This window comes from Poeciliopsis prolifica, unplaced genomic scaffold (assembly GCF_027474105.1).
Source record: "Poeciliopsis prolifica strain line A6 unplaced genomic scaffold, Auburn_PproV2 SCAFFOLD046, whole genome shotgun sequence".
Lineage (NCBI taxonomy): Eukaryota > Metazoa > Chordata > Actinopteri > Cyprinodontiformes > Poeciliidae > Poeciliopsis > Poeciliopsis prolifica.
Genome location: NW_026562421.1, coordinates 4,250,001 through 4,272,558, shown reverse-complemented (window position 1 = coordinate 4,272,558; position 22,558 = coordinate 4,250,001). Strand labels below are relative to the sequence as shown.

Below are 22,558 nucleotides of genomic sequence, written 5' to 3'. Positions count from 1 at the left end.
ATCTATGACTACAAGTAGAGGTGAAGCTGCGTCCCCTGGTCGCCTGGGGGCCAAAGTGAGTCAGTGAAACAGAAACTGCCAGAGCCAGAGGTCAACAAAGTCACTTCTGACCCTGAAAGTTTCCACTGAGCCAGAGAGGACAGAAAGGAAGGATGAATGGATGACAATGGAGGGAAAGCCGAGCTATTTTTAGGACCAGTAGCACACATTAATGCAAATGTAATGCCTAAAAGTGCAAATTAGTGCAATAATCGCTGCAGCTGTGATTTTTAAGCAGGGCTGTAATCCATCACTTTGATCCCATTCAGCAGTTTTAACTTCCCTTGTCTCTCATTTAAATAATCTGACAACTTTTACAGATTGTAAATCAGCCATAGGAGGAGATCTGCAGTTTGAAACGAGCAACAAGAGATAAAGAGTCCAGAATTAAGTTTGGTCATTTTAGCGAAATGTCTTTAAAAAGCTGATGGCCCGATATTTCATAACAAAGTCCTTAAAACGAACTAAAGCCAGTCAGATGTTCAGGAAACGATCCAGTTTTATCACTTCACCAATATTTTCACTGAGCTGTGATGTGGATTGATGTGACGTGTCCAAATCGATTCAATTAAACCACGAAAGACCGTTGACTTGACAACTGCCCACAAAAAGTCACTGCCAAAATGTAGCTGTTCAGAGTGCTGTATTAGTAGAAGGTTTAGTGGAAGGAAAAAGTCTGTCAGAGCCCCAAGAAACAATATGCAGTTAAAACAAAGTTTAAAGAGACAGAAATTTTTTAGGGCTGACATTGAATCACTTAATTTTTAAGAAAATTAACTGTGGATTTGCAGTACTGCAGTCAGCCACCAGATGTCGCCGACTTCAGAAATTTACCTACATTTCCCTGGTGAAGGGTAGAAGTGTGACTCACCCTCAAATGAACGTTTCTTGCTGTCTGTTGAAGTTGTTTGGGTTTTTTTTATTTCTGTTTGATATTTTAATGTAAATCTGTTTCATTTTGCAATATTCAGCCTGATATGCTCTCAATACTGCCCTCTCTTGGTTGAGCAGTGGAAACTGCAGCTTAATTTTCCGATTAGTTACCACGGTACAGTTTGGTTGACGTCTGATCTGACTCAGACATACGCCCCCTGGACGAGGTCAGGAGTATTGATGATTTGTTTGGACTGGGCCTCCTCTGCTCTGACTGCAGCCATTTTGCTGCAGGACGACAGCTGACTGCAGTGCTTAGGAAGGGGAGCGGCGCCATTGGTCCATTTGTGTGATGTCACCAAAAGTGTCCAATGAAAACAGACAACAGTCACCAGATTTGCTGCTAGACTCTAGAGTTGTTGGCAACATTGCTTCTTTGGTTGGACCACGCCCCTCTGCTCACCCCACAGCTGGCCACGCCCCCAGCGTCAGGCCCCGCCCACTTTGGTGGACGTTCCAACATTTATTATTCTTTCATGGGGAGTTACTTTACGCTGTGTGACCCGGGTCAGATGTTTTGGGCCAAAAGCCCAGCAGATTACTGCTGTTTCTGTGGATCTGAACCGGGTCAGACTTCATGATGGTGAGCAGGAACCTGGAAGCCATTTTGCAACCAGTTTAGCTAACGCTGAGGGTCGTCGACATCTGGACCCATTTGTTCTCAGGCTGATTTGTTTGGATGCCGTCAGTGTTTTCACTAATGATGTCATCTATTTGATGAAGAGCACCAGTCCCTCCTGCAGTGAAACGCCTCAGCATGATGCTGCCACCGCCTCACATTAAGGTGGTGTTTTCATGCCGCAGGTCAAACCTCCATGAATGCAGCTTGGAGGAGAAATGGCCTCTTCCTCTCTGAGCGGCCAGTCAGCCCAGGACTTATTGCCCTGTGGATATGACCCTTGACCCCGTCTCAGCAGCATCTTCCTCTGTTCTGCTGTCGATGCTCATATTCTCACCAGAACCTGTTCTGGAGGAAACCTCCTCCTGAGGCGTTTTAATTACCGAAATGATTAAAATCTAAATCTTCTGAATATAATCAACCATGATGCTCTGTCTTTGGAAAATAGAAATAATCTTTGGATCCGAATTAACAGGAAAACATCTCAAAAATAAACATCTGGCCGAATTGAAAACAAATATGAAGTGTAATTTTCAGAGAAAGAAAAAAAATGTTTTCTTCAGTTTGTACCAATAAATATCACTTAAAATGCATCACTTAGTGTTAAAAGTTAAATACAAATCTATTGGAATTACCGACATAATTACATATTCATGTTTCATCTATTGAAAAATAACCACAGACAGAAATCTGATCGTTTCTGTATTTAGTAAATGGACCAGAAATTAATTAAATGTCAACAATCTTTAGTTTGCTCTTGTGAAAATCAATCAACATATTAATTGATCATAATTGCACAAATTGGAATTACATAAGTAAGTTTGTGGCAGTTTAGTAAAAGGAAAATGTCCATAAAACGTTTAGCGTTGGTTATAGCCGCACTAAAGTAGGCGGGGCTTAATGCTGAGGCGTCTCCTCTGATTGGCTGACTGCAGCAGCCAATCAGAGCAGTTTTCTTGTTTAATTGGAGATTAGCGAACATGTGAAAACGGGACGAAAACACAAATCTTTTCCTCACAAACACCAAATAACAAAGCCGATTCCAGAGACCTTCAGTCACATTTTGACCATGTCTCAGATTACGTCACCAGATTCTGAAATTCAACTCATCAAAACTGCAGTTTGAGAGAAGCAATAAAACGTTTTCTGGAACAAACTGTCCTGAAAGGCCACAAAGTCAGATTCAAACTGGAAAATAAATTCTTATTTATTCTCTTCTGACAAACGTTGAAAAATCCAGCAAGACTGGAAGTCAAAGATGCAAAAACATCCTGCAGACTGAAACCATCTTGCAGTCTGAATTTTTATAAAAATGCACAGGAACACTTTAAAGTGTAATAACTCTGCAGGTTAGTTTACAGTATGTAAGTTTAGTTTTATCCTGCTGAAGGATCAGAAGTTAAAACAAGATGTAATAAAGTATTTAAACTTTACGTCGCGTCCAAACTAATCTAATCAGAAAATGTATTTAAAGTTTTTGTGTTTCAATCTGAAGTTTTTGTTATTTTTTGTTGGCCGTCATATTTCAGGTTTCGTTCGGTTCTGAAGGTTTGGGTTTGAAAGTCTGTTTGATGATGCGTTGATGAAGCAGATGAGGGCGAGCGAGTGAGGAGAGAGAGAGAGATGAGGATGAGGATGAGGATGGTGTTGGGGGAAAAGGTGGATGAGGAGAAAATTGGCGGCTTCACCTTTAACGCTGAGTGAGTGTGAGTGGCTGATGCAGATTGTTATCATTATTACTATTAAAGCTGCAGGTTATCACAGCAGCGAGGATCAGAGTGAGGCGCCGTTTAGAGCGAATCTGGACATTTTACTGCAAATCTGGTGAAAAGAACGAATGAAGAAAACTAACATTAAGTAGATATTTAAGTTTTTACCTAAATTGCTGGAATCATCAAGAATTCAGATTTTTCTGCAGATATCAGACAAATTAACTCTCAATCAAGCTACTGCAGAAATAAGACGCTGTCAAGATGTAGACAAATATTACATAATTCAAAATATAATTAAATAAAATTAAGGAAAACATCCCTTCTTTGAAATAAATAATGTAAAAATGGTTAAAAAGCCATAAGAGATCAAATTCAGGAAGTGATGTTTGCATAAATTTAAACAAAATATTAAAATTTACTATATTATAAAGTGACTCCAAATTTAAGATTTTGTCCAGATGTAAAAACATTTGATCCTTTATAATAATAATAATAATAATAAATAGGAAACAATTGGAAACAATCTGCTGGGCTTCCATAAGCACATTAATTGTTATTAGTCGATTATTGAAATGATCTATTTTAACTTGTTATCTGGAGTCTATAGACTCTAAAAGTCATTTGCTGAAAGAATAAATATTAAAGCAATAAATAAGACAAAACTTTACAAAATTAATTCATTTTGACTGTAAGTTAAAGAAATGTGTAAATATGGGTAAACTCATAAAGTGTCAGTTTTAGCTTCACCTGGTTCAAATTCTGTAAGAAATGATATTAATTTTTAGTTATTAATTGATTGATATAATAAATAGTCCTCATCTCAGCCTTATAATATGACTGAGTTTTCACATTTTGATATCAGACATATTTTAGTGGAAGACTAAAATAAACGACTGTTGTAAATAAAATGTTTATTTTCTCGTTTTGAAAACAAAATGGAATAGAATTCTTAGTTTTGTTGCATTTTTAATATTAGCTTAGGAGGTTAAATGAAAATCTGGAGCCAATTAATGGTCAACATAATAAAATGATCAATTCTAAAATCTGTCCAAAAGCAAAAGGGAAACCAGCAGAATCGTTTCCTAACGATCCTCATGGCCGTCGGGGCTAAATTCGCTCTAAACGAGCTCACGTTTCCCTGGAGCTCGACGGAGGCGGAGCGAGGAGGTCAGGAGGTCAGGGGAGGTGGAGGAGGTCAGGGGGAGGTGGAGGGACTCTGGCCCTTACCTTGCCTGCTCGTGGTGCTTGGCGGGGGGCAGGGCGCAGGGAGGCTTGGGCAGGCGGAGGCGCGCGGGGCAGCAGTACTGATGGTAGGTGGCGTGGCTGTTAGGAGGTAGACTGGAGGAGTAGAGAGAGGAGGAGGAGGAAGGAGTGGTGATGCTAGTAGGGTTGTTGGAGGTACGACAAGAGGTGGTGGTAGTAGAACAGGTGGAGGAGGAGGAATAAGACCTGACAGAGAGGGATAGAAAGAGAGAGAGAAAGATAGAGAGGGAGAAAAAAAGAGAGAAAAATAAAGTCAAGAGAGGAACAGAGAAAGGTAGACAACAAGAACAAGAACAGACAGGCACACAGAAACAAACACCGTTAGCACGCTTAGCATGGTTAGCACGCTGTCAGCAACAGCACCAGCAAAAAGCACACGTTCATCTGTTAGCATTAGCTTAGCACACAGAATAACAGCCGCATAGCATTAGCACACACTTAGTTAAACAGTCTTAGCTAACAGTTAGCACACTACATCTTACTAGGTTAGCATTACCTTAGCAAACAAAATCAATCACAGTTAGTATGGAGTCTTAAATAGTTGCAGCGCCGTGAAAAAAGATTCACTCCCTTAAAGATTTCGTCTGTTTTTATGCCAAACTTTCATGTTTCAGATCATCAAACTGCTTTTAGTGGCAAAAATAATCTGAGGAAAATAACAACTGCCATCATGGTGGCAGAGAATTATTTTAATTTTCCCACTGAAACGTTCAGAACCAGCTGTGGCAGGTTTCCAGGCCCAGACCATCACACTTCCACCACCATGTCCGAATATCGCTATGATGTTAGGTTTTTGATAAAACAGGACATATTTTTCTAGAATATGTCCATTTCTCTTGTCTGTCAGCACATATTTTTGTAAACGGGTTTTTTAAAATGTGAGCCGTGTTTTGGGTCAGTTCTGGTCATTGTAGCCTCATCAGCCCAGAATGCGGTTCCGGCACTTAGAAACGCCTCTGAAGCCACTCACAGTCTGAGAGGCGACAAAACACTTTGTTTCTGTGAGCTTTGAGATCCTTCAGCCATCATGTCATCAATCAGGCTTCTGGTGAAAGGTGAACTGGGTGTGGCCACAGAAATCATTTAAACCTGGTTGGTTTGCTCGCCTCTTCATTCTATTATTAAAAGAAATAATCTACAACTGCTTAGTCAAAGTTAAATGTTGCTAAGTTTGTTTGATGATCTGAAACATTAAAGTGTGAAAAAATGCAAAACCAAAGGAATCTGCAGGGATTCAAACACTTTGTCACAGCAACGCATCGCTAACATTTAGCATTAGCATACAATCACAGGTGTTAGCTTAACAGAGTATTAGCTTATGGTTAGCACACAGTCAGTCTCGGCCATTAGCACTAGCAGTTAGCATCGAAGCGGTACATGTAAACTGTACAGTGAGTCAGGAGGGGGAGGATGATGCACAGATAAAAGTTTTTATTTTTTTTAGCTCAGTCGCTAACGTCCCGATCACCGAGACCCAGATTGCTTCTTGGTTTTTTTTGTCGTTTCCTCATCGAATGTTGCTCATATGCAGCAGTTTAAACCTGATTTATTCCTAAATCATAAAGGCTTATGAACTTTATGAGTGAAAATTTCACAAACTTGTGTTTGGCGTCGGGTCAAACTGGCACTTTGCAGTGCTGCTGTTGGGATTATAAAATACATTTAGATTCTCCAGATTAATGTGGATTATACAGAATGGATCCTGCATTTTATGTTCAACAAAAATGTCATATTTATTGACTTTTTTTACTGTGAAGTTTTCTAAGTATGACACTATAAACCAGTCAGCTGTTGGTGACAAATTAAGAATGTGAATCAAATCAGCCCACAAGTAATACTAAAAGACTAAACATCCAATCTCTTGGACCAACCCGACCCAAATCTGGTTCTCCCAGTATGGTGGCCGTTCTGGTTCACCCACTGATCGCCGGTCCATCAACGCGCCTCCAGTTCCACGTCAGAACAATTCCCGACTGCTGCCGCGATGTGAAAACGTGTTTAAATCTCAGTTGAATGTCTGTTTCCTGATAAACGGCTTCCAGGCTAAACGTCGTTCACTCTGATCTGACAGCCGAAGATCAAAACACCTGAAAATGTTTTTTACATCGTCAGATCATCAATCTCCCTAAATCTGCAACAATTTGGGGAGATTGATGAAAAAACAAGAAATAAAATATATCCAACATGTCCTGAGGTTTCCTACCACAAAACAGCTGCTGAGTGTTTTAGTTATTATTGTAGCAAAACAAAAATCCATCCATCCATCATTTCCAATAAAACAGCCGCATAATCTCTAAGAACTTTCCAGGATTAAACATTTCTGGTAATTTACGGTGGATTGTTGGACAATGCGTCATAAATTCTGGAAAAGTTTCTTGGAATCTTCCTGAAAATTTCCATCAAAGTTAGAGAGAAGTTTATTCTGTGTGGTGAAGTGTTCGCTCTAGTTGCTCCGGTTCATTAAACGCCAACCAGAGGTTTGAATGTTGCACACTTTAAAAAAACAGGTAGAAAAATTACAAACATATATTTAGAAAGCATTCCTGGTTTCTATTAGCTCAAATTCATTTTTGCTAATTTAATCTCACATTTCTATTACTCATAAAAACATGCAAATTGAAATGATGAAAATAAATTTGTTTAATTTAAACATGGCAATTTAAAGCGACAAATGTTTTGATGGAAGGTTTTTGTGCTGGGATACGGTGGTTTAAATAGATCCACTTTAGTCACATCACATAATTCTGTTACTGCTGGCTAAAACAAAAAGGATGCAGGTTAGAAATGCAGTTTCTTCAGCATCAGCAGGACATGCTGATTAAACTAACGAGGCATCAGTGCCACCAGTCAATGGATCTGCTGAACGGTTTAATGGTGAGTCAAAGGAAAATTCAGAAGATTTTCCCAAAAGGTTTTAGAAAACCCTGTGAACAACTGAGAAGGTTTCTTCCATAAAAACAGTGAGGAATGTTTTCCACTTTCACTGCAAGACTCCACTACTGAAGACAAATCACATAACAGTTCATTGAAAGCCAACAGCAGAACAAACCAATAACATACTGGAAGAATCATCCAGTTGGATGAAACTGAAACTTTATGTTTCTTTTCAAATCTCCAGAAAACCAACAGAGAAGCTTTGACTGAAGGAAAGACGAACATTTACATGTTTCCACTAAGAATCAAAAGGATGAAACAAGAAGATTTTTCAGCCAGACATGAAACACAAAGATACCACAGAGCCTCTCAGCTGGTTACAGAGGTCAAAGGTCAGATTTCCAAGTTAAATCCAACCACAAAGCTGCAAAAAGAGCTTGAAGATTTTTCTAACTGCCTGTTTTTCTTCCTCAACATGATGTGAATTATTACAGTCCATCTAGAGCAGCAGAAACGTTTCTCCTTCCAGTTGATCCCATCTGAAGCGACGGCCTGATGATCCGCCGCCGCGAGGCTCAGCTTCCATCGCCATGCCGACCAGCTGCAGGACTGAGGTGACCCTGATGCCAGAGAAAACAGCCGCTATCCACTTCCTGCTGAATCTGTAACGCCGTCATCCTGTAGCAAGTCCAACCAGACGCTTTAAAATGCTTTCAAACTTATGAATGGTTTGAATGGGCCTAGTCAAAGTCTGGACTTAAATTTGATCCTTTTTCAGGGAACGAAAGCTGGAAAATTCTCTGAATAAAAATCACTCTGAAAGAGAGAATGGATCAGATTTTAATTTCTCCTTTTCAAATGATTAAAGCTGCAAAGTGAAAGTTCATCACAGAATATCCTCTGCACTTTGAACTCAATCTGCCCTCAATCTGCCCTCAATCTGCCCTCATGAAGATTTAGAGTTCAGATTAATCAGATTCGCCTCAAGCCCTGAGGCCTGCTGTCTGCAGATATTATTGACATATTAAAATCCTCTGGTCATAAGTCTCACACACAGAAACAGAAAGTAGGACTTCATCGACATGCCAAACAGAACAGCGTTATTCAGTTTATTTTATTGTAACGTTACTCAGATGATTTGGCCTCATTTACATATTTAAGTTAAATATTTAGCAGATGGAGGAAACTTGAAGATTCCAGAAATAAAACAGAACTAAACCCCAGGCGCTCTAGCACCACCTATGTCCATCCATCCACATCGCTGAAGACGCAGGAAGCTCCACCTTAACAAGCGTTTCTGATGCATTCCTGGTGATGGGTCGCTAAGGAAACAGGAAGTGGTCAGAGATCTGTGACTTTATGCTAATATTAGCCCAGTAGAAAAAACTGATCCTGCAAAACGTCACCATCTATTGTCACATCAGTTAAAGGAGGGTCACTGATTCACACAGGCTGCTCGGTTTGCAAAGGGCAGAAAAACAACCATCATCCATAAAGACGTTTATCTGCTGAATCAAAGGTCAAAGGTTATGTTTGCAGAATCACCGATACGTTGGGCGACAGCCGGACCGAAACAGAGACCCGCCGCCTCTCGCTGCAGCAGCAGCTGCTGCTGCTGCAGCTGCTGCTGCAGAAACCGCACCAACCCTGTTGTCAGGGACAACGGGGTAAATGAAGAAACGCGTTGTCACGGTAACAGGGCTGCGTTTGGGTGTTTTAAATAGATTCGCCCCGTCTTCAGATCAGTCAGTTTATTGTTTCCAAAAGGTGAAAACCTCAAACTGAACATGATGCGTCCCTCCGAACCGCTGCTGAACGCGGCAGGACGGGAGGGACGGAGGGATGGAGGGGATGGAGGGACGGAGGGGATGGAGGGACGGAGGGGATGGAGGGACAGGGGGACGGAGGGGATGGAGGGATGGAGGGATGGAGGGACAGGGGGATGGAGGGATGGAGGGATGGAGGGATGGAGGGACAGGGGGACGGAGGGGATGGAGGGATGGAGGGACGGAGGGGATGGAGGGATGGAGGGACGGAGGGGATGGAGGGGATGGAGGGATGGAGGACGGAGGGGATGGAGGGACGGAGGGACAGGGGGACGGAGGATGGAGGGACGGAGGGGATGGAGGGGACGGAGGGGATGGAGGGACGGAGGGGATGGAGGGACGGAGGGACAGGAGGGACGGAGGGGATGGAGGGACGGAGGGGATGGAGGGACAGGGGACGGAGGGACGGAGGGGATGGAGGGGATGGAGGGATGGAGGGATGGAGGGACGGAGGGATGGAGGGACGGAGGGATGGAGGGATGGAGGGACAGAGGGGATGGAGGGACAGGGGGACGGAGGGGATGGAGGGGATGGAGGGATGGAGGGACGGAGGGGATGGAGGGGATGGAGGGGATGGAGGGGATGGAGGGGATGGAGGGATGGAGGGACGGAGGGGATGGAGGGGACGGAGGGGATGGAGGGGATGGAGGGATGGAGGGACGGAGGGGATGGAGGGACAGAGGGGACGGAGGGGATGGAGGACGGAGGGACAGGGACGGAGGGATGGAGGGGATGGAGGGATGGAGGGGATGGAGGGGACGGAGGGGATGGAGGGGATGGAGGGATGGAGGGACGGAGGGGATGGAGGGGACGGAGGGGATGGAGGGGATGGAGGGATGGAGGACGGAGGGGATGGAGGGACGGAGGGATGGAGGGGATGGAGGGACGGAGGGACAGGGGCGGAGGGGATGGAGGGGATGGAGGGGGACGGAGAGGATGGAGGGGACGTCCAGGGACAGGGGGACGTCCTCAGCTTGGACGTCGCCACAGCAGCCGTTCTGCTGAATTGCCCGGTGTAAACTGCGTGGACGCAGCCTCTTCTCCTCTTGCATAACTCTGTAGAGCCACAGAGTTCAGCAGTGAATCACGAGGCAATTTATTAAAAACCACCAAGACGTTTCTGTCTTTCTGCTGCTGCACTTCAAACCAGAAAACCCTCAACTTTCCTTCCCAGATCCAGAGAAACCAGACCTCCACCTTCACATCCTGATTCTTAATGTCTTTAACCTTAAATAATGTCTTAAACTGCAGGTTCAGCAAGAAAAACATGAATAGTTTATTTCTGTCTGTATCTATTTACTCCACCTTTGACCTAACATGTCAAAAACACAGAAAAAAGTCTTTAGTATCCAGTGCAGATATGTTTGGACACTTGAAATAAGACAAAACTGACTTTAAAGTAAATTTTCAGCAAGAAATATAAGCATAACTTAAGTAAATAATTCCAGAATAAAGATAAGGAACACTGCTCCGGTTGACCCGGTTCTACTGGAACCAGAACTCTTGAGCCAAACCGACCTGTTCCCCTCCTGGCCTGTGGGGGCGCTGCACCAACAACCACTGCAGGAAACAACACAAAATGTCTGAAGACACTGAGAGCAACTTCTTCTTCACCAGATAGAAACAAGATGGAGGATTTCTCTTTAGTCTTTGGCTGAAGACCAGGAACCATTTCTGCTGCTGGTGCTAGGCTAGCATGTTAGCTTTGGTCGAATTTACCCAGAATGCCCTGCACTGTGGCCCACTTCCTGCTTTTGGACCGGTGTCCGTTCTGCTTGGCTTTCTCTTGTGCATTCAAACTGAACCAGAGTTCACTTCAACAGAACCAAGACCGGGTTTGGAGGAACAGAGGTCAAAGGTCAATAGAATTCACACTTCACCAACCGAACCAGACTTTGACTAGACAAATGGACTGGAGTTGGATTAAAGCGGACTGGAGTTGGATTAAAGTGGACTGGAGTTGGATTAAAGCGGACTGGAGTTGGATTAAAGCGGACTGGAGTTGGATTAAAGCGAACTGGAGTTGGATTAAGCGGATTAAACAGGGCTGGATTGGCTCTGTTCTTTCACTGTCACAGTGAGAAACACCAAACTAAATGCTTGTGAGTCAAACAGACTAAATGTCCTTTAGTGGAGAGTAAAAGTCCTTGAAACATGTACATCACTTTCTTATGTTCATTGAATTGTTCAGTGTTTGGATTTACATTAAATATCCATCGATCTGAATCTGAAACAGGCAGGTGGAGTTGACTCTCCAGATCCCCACGGGGCGTCGCCGTCAGCCTTGATGCTCCACAAGAAAGTAAAGCAGCCCTGCTTCATCCTCCCTCTTCTTTCCTCCCTGGGTTGTAAACGTCTGCATCAGCCTCAGCGCCTCTCCGCACTGAGCCCGGACCGGGTCTCCATTCTGCAGCTCGGCTCTGAGAGCTAATTCATCACCCCTCTATTCATATCAGCTAGCCTACTTTCCCCTTCACCTACACTCTTACTTACACTGCAGGGAGTACACACACACACACACACACACACACACACACACACACACACACACACACACCACACACACACACACACACACACACACACACACAGGTGCAGAGCAAGCTGTACAGTACAGCTCTAAATAAGGAGCCTGCGGCGCTGCTGCAGCTACACGCTTCATCCTCCACACACACACACACCCTCACACACACACACACAAACACCCTCACACACACACACAAACACACACACACACACACACACACAGAAACAAGTTTCTATATTACATAACGTCAGAGTGAGAGGAACTACAGAATGAACTAACTGTAGTGAAGGTGGACGGAAACATGGGGGTTCCCTCCACCAGAACTACTGGTCTAAAGGTGAAAATGGAGGCGAACAGCTGGACGTTTGACGGTTTGTGGACGTTTGACGGTTTGTGGACGTTTGACGGTTTGTGGAGGTTTTCCAGAACCCTGAGGTAGAACCAGCTCACATAAACCTTTAGAAAGTGGATTTGACCACCTGACCATTATCTCCAGGTCGGCTCGTTTCTCCAGAACCAAACTGACCGATACCGCCAGGATGTTTCTGTTAAGCTAACAGGTAGCATCAGCTTATGTTATCCTGGAGTTTTAACATTTCAGTGCTGCAGATCCAAAGTTTTTCTGACCTACATAAGCATTAGCACAACTAGCATGTAGCATCTCCAAGAATTTAGTTTCTTTCCTGTCCATCTTTAGCTTGGTTGGCTAAAGATTTTTTCTGGATGTTCTCACCATGTTAAAGTTTAACAAAACCCCAGATCAACTTTTTCTGCAGATAGACTGTAAATCAGCCCTTTAGGGTCCAGCTTTACGTTTCTGTGCCATGTGACGAATCCATAATATATTATGTTTATAGTTTGTGCCATGTAGGATTACAGTAAACTGTCAGTATAACACATATAAATGCATCTAATGAATGTTGCACACAGATTGTGTGACAACCATTTTCCTTTTTTAAAGTTTTGTTTAAAAACAAAACGTTCTGTGTGACTCGCATCGACATGCTAGTTGCTAGACTATCCAATGCCAGCAGAAGAGAGTACAGAAGTAAAATTATAACATTTAACAAGTCATATTTTATTTAAAGCCTTTTAAATTTAAGGTTTATTTAGTTTCTGGAGACCAGAACAGTTCCATCCACAGAGTTGAGTCCAAACGTTTCATTTCTGACCCGGAGCACCCCGCCCACAAAGCTCCACGTTTCATCCTCCCCGCCGATGGAAGGAAAGTTTCATCAGTCAGAGATATGGTTCTATTGAGCGCTAGAGCTCTGCAGAAGGCCGTGCTACATTGGGTTTAATGAGGAGACGGCTCCGTCCGGCCCAAACGACTCGGACCGGTCCAGAACTGAACATCTCTGCAGTGAAGAGGCTGAAAAACGGCATCAGATGTTCAGTTATTGTAAACTGAGAAACGCATGTGGGAAGATCCAGAAAAGGGAGCAGAATGTTCTGCAGCGATCGCTGGCACTTCGCACTCCCACATCACTCCTGCTCTGTCTGTCGCCCCACACAACCGCGGAGCAGAGAGCATTCTGGGAAAGCAGCAGGATATGTCTCTGGATCACAATCTCAGTCATTTCTGCAGATTATCTCTGAAGCACGCTGCACAGGACTGCCGGCGGCTCCCTTCCCATCATGCACTGCCACCGTCCTCTGGGGATATGCGGCAGATTTATTTACCTCGGATGTCATCAGGCTGCGATGAGAAGCAGCAGACATTTTCTGACACAGAAGCTTTGATTGTTCTGGTCGGTTATCACAGTTACAGTAAACATCTGAACCGAACGTTCAGGTCAACGCGACCACCTCTGGTCCTGAGACAGAGCCGACGGCTGCAGAAACACCAAATCACCAACCGGACAGAACCTTTAACCTCAGAGCATCACAGTTTAGGTAGTTACCAAACCTCCTTTTTACACTTACATGTCCACGTTCTGTCCAGAGCAACCGGAACATCAAACATCAGTTTGTTCACAGGATCAATAAATGAATAAATGATTGGTGCGGTGGTTGGAAATATGGCAGCCTTTCTTACAGCTACATGCACTGATTTGAAAATTTGGGCCGATACCACAAACCAATGACACGTCGCTAATCAATGACACGTCGCTAACCGATAACACGTCGCTATCCAATGACCCGTTGCTAACCGATGACACGTCGCTAACCGATGACACGTCGCTATCCGATGACACGTCGCTAACCGATGACACGTCGCTAACCGATGACACATCGCTAACCGATGACACATCGCTAACCAATGACACGATGTTGATACCAATATATCTTGGATCCCTAGTAATTATTTCTATTATTTATTTCCAGAGATTTTATTCATTTTTGTAACTGTTTTGTAAAAGCTTGTGAAATTTATTTACCATTCAAACCTGAGAATTAAACTTTTAAGATGTTAAAATCATAAGTCTTCTTTGATCAAACAGTGACAGAGGAGTTTCAGGACTGGGTTTAGTGTCATTATTTGGAAATGTCCTCTATTCTGTGACGCCGCAGCTTCAGAAAATCGCTCAGATTTCTGTCACCAAACAAGAAATCTGGATCTGCTGTTCAGTGGAAACCAAAAGAAAAGTCCCATCTCAACATCAGCTGCTGCCAAACGCTCCTGCAGGCCATCTGGGTTCTGCTGCGGCGCTGCCAACAATCTGCCGCCACCACCGGACTTCACTCATTAATCCCAATTCATGTTGCCAGAACGTTTACACTTAAACATTAACGAGAAATTCACACCAATCCACTCAGTTTTCATTAGAAAGGAATAATATTAGATTTACATATAAAGCATAAATAATCGTAGTTCTTGTCTGGTTTTATTGTTAGTAAAGTTAAAGTCAAATATGGACAGGAATAATTTGGTTTGTTTAGTCCGTCAGAGAAAATAATTGAGGTTTATTTTTTAGCCTTATTTTCTCCACACAGTTCATTAATGTCAGTCAAATTGAATATTTAGTTAGCAAGCTAAACATTTAGCTTTTAACTAAATAACAGAGAAATGATTAATAATTATTGATTGGCTAATATGAAGCTTATATTACAATAAGTGTGGCTGTGATCATTTCTTCATCTTGTAGATAAATTGTGGGCAGATCGAGGCGGCCTCCAAACTTGACCCGGTTCCACCGGTTCTGTCAGGAGAAACGGACCAGAGCAGACTTTAACACTCAGAATGGAAATAATTTGGTTTTTGTTTGGAGCAGTTTGGTCTGATTTAATTCCAGACGGTGAGTTAAAAAGGCAGGTTTCACTCTGTGTATGTAAACTTCTGACCTTCTGGTCCTATCCGGTCCCGGTGAGCCGGGCGGGTCTGGAGGTGACCCGGTCCGGATTCCAGCAGGAATCAGGAGACGGATTAAATCCCGAGTGACGTCAGCCGGGATTAGAGCCGCGCGCGCCGCCGCCATCAAACCAAGCAGGCTTCCGTCTCCCCTTAGGAGCTGTTGCCAGGACGACACGGCAGCACGTCTCGTCTCCACGTTGCCAAATATAACAGGCAGACGCGCTGACGTGTGTGTGAGAGTGTGTGTGTGTTAATAAGCAGGTCAGATGTTGAATGATCACGACATCGATCAACAGCAGCGATGGCGTCTAACCTGGCCCTAATTGGACGGGCCGAGTACGGCGAGCCGGAGGGGACAAGAGTTGTCAGGAGGCAGAAACGATGCGTTTAAACTCAGCAGCAGGTGATTAAAGGAGCGACGGAGCGCGATTAGGATTCATTTCCAACCATAAAAAGCTCATTTTAAAAATCCAGAGCTAAAGGGGAGAACAAAACTTTAACTAGACCAACTCCTTCCTCTGTTATTAGGCTGTGTTCACAGCAGCCCAGTGCAGGGCCCTTTAATTCAATCCAACTCCGGTCCGTCTGCCTGGATAGTCCGGCGTGGTGGACCGGCGTGGCGGACCGGCGTGATGGACCGGCGTGGCGGACCGGCGTGGTGGACCGGCGTGAAGGACCGGCGTGATGGACCGGCGTGATGGACCGGCGTGAAGGACCGGCGTGATGGACCGGCGTGATGGACCGGCGTGGCGGACCGGCGTGGTGGACCGGCGTGGCGGACCGGCGTGGTGGACCGGCGTGGTGGACCGGCGTGGTGGACCGGCGTGGTGGACCGGCGTGGTGGACCGGCGTGATGGACCGGCGTGATGGACCGGCGTGGCGGACCGGCGTGGTGGACCGGCTCTCAGCGGCGTCGATCTGAGTCCCCCCGCTCCATCGGGAGCTTCGCTCTCTGCTCATGTCTGCCAGCCGGGGTTAAAACCATTTCAGCTGCCGTCCTCCAAACTGGCTTTCCACTGTCGCTTAGCAACAGAGGCTGCCGTGACCAGTGCTTCCCACAAGCAGCCAGTCGGTTTTACCAGTTAGCAGAAAAACATGGACTGGGTGAGGAAAAGCTCTCGGCGCAGAGAGGACACAGAGTCCTTTCAGCTCAGAAAACTTCCTGCTTCACCTCATTCAGGATCAAACATGTTTCTGTGTTTCTGAGTCGATATGGATTTAAATCTTATCGCAATATTTTGGCCTCCAGCTGCGATAACAATAAAAGTGGCAATAAGAACCATTATTACTCATTATTACTCATTATGTTTAGGTGGCTGTGTCGCAGCAATTACAGCCCCACAAACACAAACATTCCCATGTTAGGAAACACATAGAAACCACTAAACTGAAACCTTATTGGTATTTATTGATGACTTAAAACAAACAATGAAACTAACAATAAACATCATTAATTGTCATTTATTATGACAAAGCTAAATTAAGATTCTTTTTGTGATATAAAATGTATTAGTGATGCGCCGATCAGGTTGTTTGATTCCGATCATCCATGAGGCCGATCTGCCGATCGTCTGGAATGGCTCTTCATTTTTCACTTTAGGTATAAATAATATTATTTTATCTGGCAAAATGGAAAAATGAACAGGCAATAAATTCACCTGATTTTGACATAGTAGACATATTTTAACACAGATATAAAATGTTTTTGTTTTTTTAAGTTTCCTGCTGCAGCTTTATGAAATATCACCACCAGTACCGGCGGTCCAACAGCGGGAGCAGAACCGGCGTCTCACTCCGTCCGTTCAGTTTGGGTGACGATCGGCGATCACCGATCTTACACTTTTTCACGGAAATCGGCCGATTATGATCACTGGCCAAAAGATGTGATAAACACATGAAAAAACAAAACAAGCAGAACCTCTGGGAGTTCTTCAGTTAAACATCTACAATCCTCTGCTGCATCACATGACCAAACAAACACCACCTGACCAGCGGTGGGCTGATTGCATCTGTGTTGCCAGGTTGGGAGTTGGGCTGAAAGAGCAGGCTGGTTCTGATGTGGCAACGTGAGCTGCTTTGTGGCAGGATTTTAGAAAGTGTTCAAGGGTGCAGAAACACACAAAACCTTAAAGCAACTGTTTTTGGACTCATCTTAGTGCTTTTATTTTGAAATGATCAATGATTAGTCATAAACACAGTCAGGTCCTTTGCTGTGCCAGTGGTTCTGGTTCCGCTCAGAATATCATAAAGAAAAAACAAAAACTTTGCTTGTTTGACATAGAATATTGGCAACAAATCTGCAGTTCGCTAGCAAGAGCCTGAGACTTCCATCCAGATATAGACGACCAAAACCAGATTTCCATCCAGATATAGACGACCAAAACCAGATTTCCATCCAGATATAGACGACCAAAACCAGATTTCCATCCAGATATAGAATACCAAAACTCAGATGTTCTCAAGTCAGTTTCTAAATCCAGTCTTCTGACATTTTAAAGGGGAAGTCCAAGTCAAGTCTCAAGTCTTTGAGTCGTTTATTCCAGTGTTGATCTGGAGAAACATTCATGTTGTCAGTACAATGAAGCTTTAGCTAATATGAACAGGTTGTTAAGAATCATTAACATCCCATAATAATCCATAGATTCACTGATCACAACAAAGAAAAATGGCCGTCTTTAGCACTACAGAAAGTAAAGACAGTTAGCTGACTGCTCCAGACTATTGGAGCAGGTAGCCCAACTAATGGACCTGCTAATATCAGGTTGTTATATTTCTGCTTCTCTAATAATAAACCAAATAAAATGTAAACAAAATAAATACTCTGTGCTGTCAGTACTTTCTGATATTCTAGGTATTTAATGTTCAGGTTATGTTTCATGCAGGAGATCATAGAGGGACTGAAAAACAAGAGGAGGAAAAGCAGAGCTGACTGAATGAGACATATGAGCTGTGGTGGCCATTAGCACTGATCAGCTAATGTACCAATAATGGTACATTAGCTGATTTTTTCCTTTAGCACTTTAGCACTCCGCTACCGTTGAAAATGTTAAGCACACTGAGCTGATCGACTTGGCTGGTTTTAAAGTAAAAAGAAACAAAGTTGTGTCTTTGACATGCGATGGGCATCGACAAGGTTGATATTAGCATGCTAGCTCTAGCATGCTAATGTTAGTGCTAACAGCACTAACTTCTGCTTTAGCGGATGATTAGTGCTGCCCAGCGCAGCAAAACAGCTAAGTAAATTAGCGCTTTAGGGCTTATATGTAAAAATGAACTTAAGGGAAGCGAAACGTTTTCTACGTCATTCATTACCACTGCTGTACGTCTTTCCGTTTGGATCCCGGTTCTGGTCCAGCATTAGGACCAATCATGATCTGCTGCAGTCTGTAAATTTCAACCTGTGCAGTGAATATTTCTCACAACAGCCTCACGGCGCTCTGCTAATCAGGACAGAAGCTGGTCTCCTGCAGCCATTTAAAAAGTTATGCAACTGTTTCCTCCCATCCAACCGGCGCTGCCTGCGTGTTTCTGGCCAGCGAAGATCAAGCAAAAAACAGAAGGAAGTTTAAAGCATCTTTACGCACAGAGCCTGTCAGGGAAGCTGCAGTTAGTAGCTTTCAAAGAAGAGCACGAGACCCAGAAAACCAGACGATTTGGGCCATTTAAGGAGGAAATGTCATTGAGTGATTAACCAAGTGCGGCTAACTGGGCCCGGGTCGGTACGTCTGGTTTTCTGGTTCCTCTTGCTCGCTCTGGTTCTGGTAAAACACTCACGGTTTCTGGTGGTGCAGGGTGTGGGCGTGGTGGTTGTTGGCGGCGTTGGCTCGGTGCAGACGTTCCAGACGCTCCTTCTCCTTCTCCACGAAGTTGGTGTTGGTCCCGGTGCTGGTGGAGGGGACCCGGGTCAGCCGGCTGTGGGCGCGCGGCTGGTCCCGGGGCGGGATGGGAGGCGGCGGCGGTGGCGCCGGGCTGGTGGGCGAGACTGGAGCCGGGATCTGGGTTGGTACAGAGATGGAGGTTGGGTGGGAAGAGGCCAGAGGCGAGACGGGGGTGGTGGCGCTGTTGTAGGCATGGTGGGGTTGGTGGGGCTGGTGGGGCTGGTGGGGTTGGTGGGGCTGGTGGGGCTGGTGGGGTTGGTGGGGTTGGTGGGGTTGGTGGGGTTGGTGGGGTTGGTGGGGTTGGTGCGGTTGGTGGGGCTGGTAGGGTTGGTGGGGCTGGTGGGGTTGGTGCAGTGGGATGGAGGTGGGAGGTGGGGGCGGAGCCTGGCTGTTGTGGTGGTGGTTCTTGGTTGTTGTGGCGAGGGCCGAAGGCGGCGGCGGAGGTGGAGGAGGTGGGAGCGGAGGCTCAGGAGGAGCGATGGGTTGCCGATCCAAACGCAGGTCCTTGTTCTCCTGGCTCAGACGGTCCAGTTGGACCTCCAGCTCCTCGATTCGGCGCCGCTGCGTCTCCAGAAGCTTCTGCTGGCTCTCGATGATGTTGTTGAGCTCCAGCAGGTACTCCACGGCCCGGTTGGGACTTTCCGGACCGCCTTGACCCGGACCCTGACTGGCATCCATGACCTCAGATTACAGCGGCAGTTCTGGCTGGTCCGGTTTGGTCCAGGAAGGAAAGCCTACTCTACAAGCTAAACTACAACCTGAGGCCCGGAGGCCTACACCTTCAGACAGGAAGTGCTTCACCCTCCCCCCCACCTGAGGTGAGTGGGGGGAGAGGTCTTGTCCCTCTTTGAGTTCTGATGTAAAATCAAGATGGATGCCCGCCCTGCGCGCTCCAGTCGGGGCGTGGTGTGGAGCGGAGGAGCATCCCCTGCCCAGTCGTCCCACCGAGCAGATCTCACAGCGCGGACCTCAGCGGTTCGGTTCTGTTCCTGTCGCTCAGTAAATCCGTATCCGCTCACTTATCTCCATCCAGAACTTTAGCTTCCAGCAGCCGGACTGGACGGCCGAGTCAGGGAACCCGATCACCTGCTGAAACAAAGTCTGCAGCTCCTCTTTCATCCTGCAGAGGGCGCACCGTCTGCAGCGCCACCTAATCCCCGGCTTCCCTGCGGAGCCTCATGGCGGCCCGGACCCGGAGCGCTGCTGTGACGGTCCAACAGTTCAGAGTGAAGTCAGATCAGGAAAAGCACAACTCAGAACTCATCTCCTGAAGGAAGAGCCGGCCTGGTCCATCCCGCAGCCGGACCGGATCCCCGAGGCTCGCAGACCGCCTCAGACCTCGCTCGTCTCCATGGATACCAGGACGCGTCCGGGGTCCTCCCTCACATCCTTCCACCTGCAGTCACAGGAAGGAAGAGAAAGCAGAATCAGAGCTCAGACCTGCAGAGAACGACCGCAGTGTGGACAAAACCAGCATCTCCTCCTCCATCACTCCATCCTGCTTCATGTGCATCGCTACATCACTGTCAAATATACAAGCTGCACGTTTAAAATCTGATTAAATTCATGAAAAAAACAGAAAATGCGATGATGTCAGACGTCACAAATTTCAGTTCCTTCACTTTTAAGATGATCAAATCTGGGCTTCAACCTGAACAAGCAGTCAGAAGACATCGTTTAAATCAGTAAAATTACACATTTTGTCTCTTAACAGCCTCTAATTTCAGTGAATTTTATTTAACAGCCAAACATAAAGTGATGCATTAAAACTCAAAATGTCACATTAGTTTCAAATATTTTACAAATGTTCTGCATTTGAGTTCAGCTCTCTTTACTCCGAAACTAAAAACTTGGAAAAACAAAGTTCCGCCCCAAATTTGGAAAAATTTCCCCCAAATGTGGGCGGAGTCAATATACGCTGGGGGCGTGGCCAATCAGAGGCAGACGGATGGGGGTGTGGTCAACTGTTGCCAACTTAGTGACTCTTTGGTACTTTTAGCAACTTTTCAGACCTTCTATCAATGTTTTTTCAATTATTACTGGAGTCATTTGAAGTGGAAAATATCAGACACACTGGAAGGTTTTCTGGACTTTTGGCAGAGATTATAGAAGTGAAAACATGTTTCTGGTGTTCATGACGGTGAAGTTTGATGCTTTATACTCGTTGTGTCATTAACACGGGGCTGAATCAGCCTTTTAACATTAGCTTCAGCTAAATACCACACTGGCGTAGCGCTTTAGCGTTAGCGTAACTAATACATCTGAATAGCAGAGCTAACTTGTTGGTTTGTAGTGCCTAGCACTGCAAGCCTTTCACAATAAGAGCTCCAAAAATAAATCATATGTAAAACAACTGAAAACTTGTGAGTTTTCATTTCTGAATATGAAAACAATGGTGGATGTTTGACATGATCACAGGGTCACCTGGCTGCCAGAGTTCAGAGTTATGCAATGTGATCATGATTAATGATGAATCAGAAATCTTCCCTGTGATGAGAACCGGGTCGGCCTGCGAGTTTCTCCTGCAGGAGAATCACGTTCTGCTGGTGCTGAGCTGAAATGAATCTGCATCCCACACAGCAGCAGCCAGAATTAGGCGTGTGGGCGTTTCATCAGCTGCATTCTTCTCATGCTCCTTCGTACGATCTGGAGCTAATTTAACAGCAGCGTCGTGTTTTTACCGTCACGTTCTGAGCCACACCGACACGCAGCGGCTCCTCCGACCCACGCAGCGTTTACACACCGCCTGCCTCCCTCCATCTGCAGCAACACATGCATGAGGCGCTGAGCGAGCGCAGGCGGCCGCGCAGCCAACAGTTAGGTGACACACACACCACACACACACACACACACACACACACACACACACACACGATGCGGCATTCAGAAAGAAGCAACAGAAAAATAGAGACGGAGCCTCACAGGTTCCTCCTGCAGAGGTGATGGAGGGATGAAGGTGGAGAAGGGAGGCTTATTGATCTGAGTTCATTCCTCCTTCACTGCCGTCATCATCATCATCATCATCATCATCATCATCATCATCATCATCACATCATCATCATCCTCTCCTCCAGAAATAAAAAAATTAAAAAAACACAGCTGCTTCTACTCTCAGGTTCCTCTCCTGTTGGGATCAGATGGAGATCAGGTCATGTTTTCCTCCGCTGCTGCAGGCCAGTCTCCTTCGCTCCTTCTCCTCTTCCTCCTTCTGCCGACTCAATCGCTTTCTAATTATCATTCCTCTGCGCCTGACAGCCAGCCGTCGCTGCAGCGGCTGCCGATCCCCCTCAGCAGCGTGTTAACGGACGACGGTCGGGTTACCATCAGAGGGGGGCAGAGGGGTCTTCCTCCTCTACGTCGCCGTAAAAGAAGAAGAAGAGGAGGAAGAGGAGGAGGAAGAGGGGAGGTGTTGTCCAGATGGATGGATGTGTAGAAGGAGGGAGGCGTCATGGTGACAGAGGAACATGAACTGCTTCGCTGCACAAGCAGCAACATGAGCCACAGTATTCACATATTTACCCAGAAAAGACAAAACTCCACAGATGCTGCAGCATCACGGCCATGTCAGCGCAGCATCACAGCCAGCATCACA

The 22,558-nt window shown here is 45.4% G+C and overlaps 1 pseudogene; it reads right to left on the bottom strand.

Annotated features, from left to right (window-relative positions):
- Positions 1 to 19,899, bottom strand: part of LOC129376977 (IQ motif and SEC7 domain-containing protein 2-like) — an 86,233-nt pseudogene extending 66,334 nt beyond the window's left edge.
- Between the last annotated feature and the right edge of the window lie 2,659 nt (positions 19,900 to 22,558).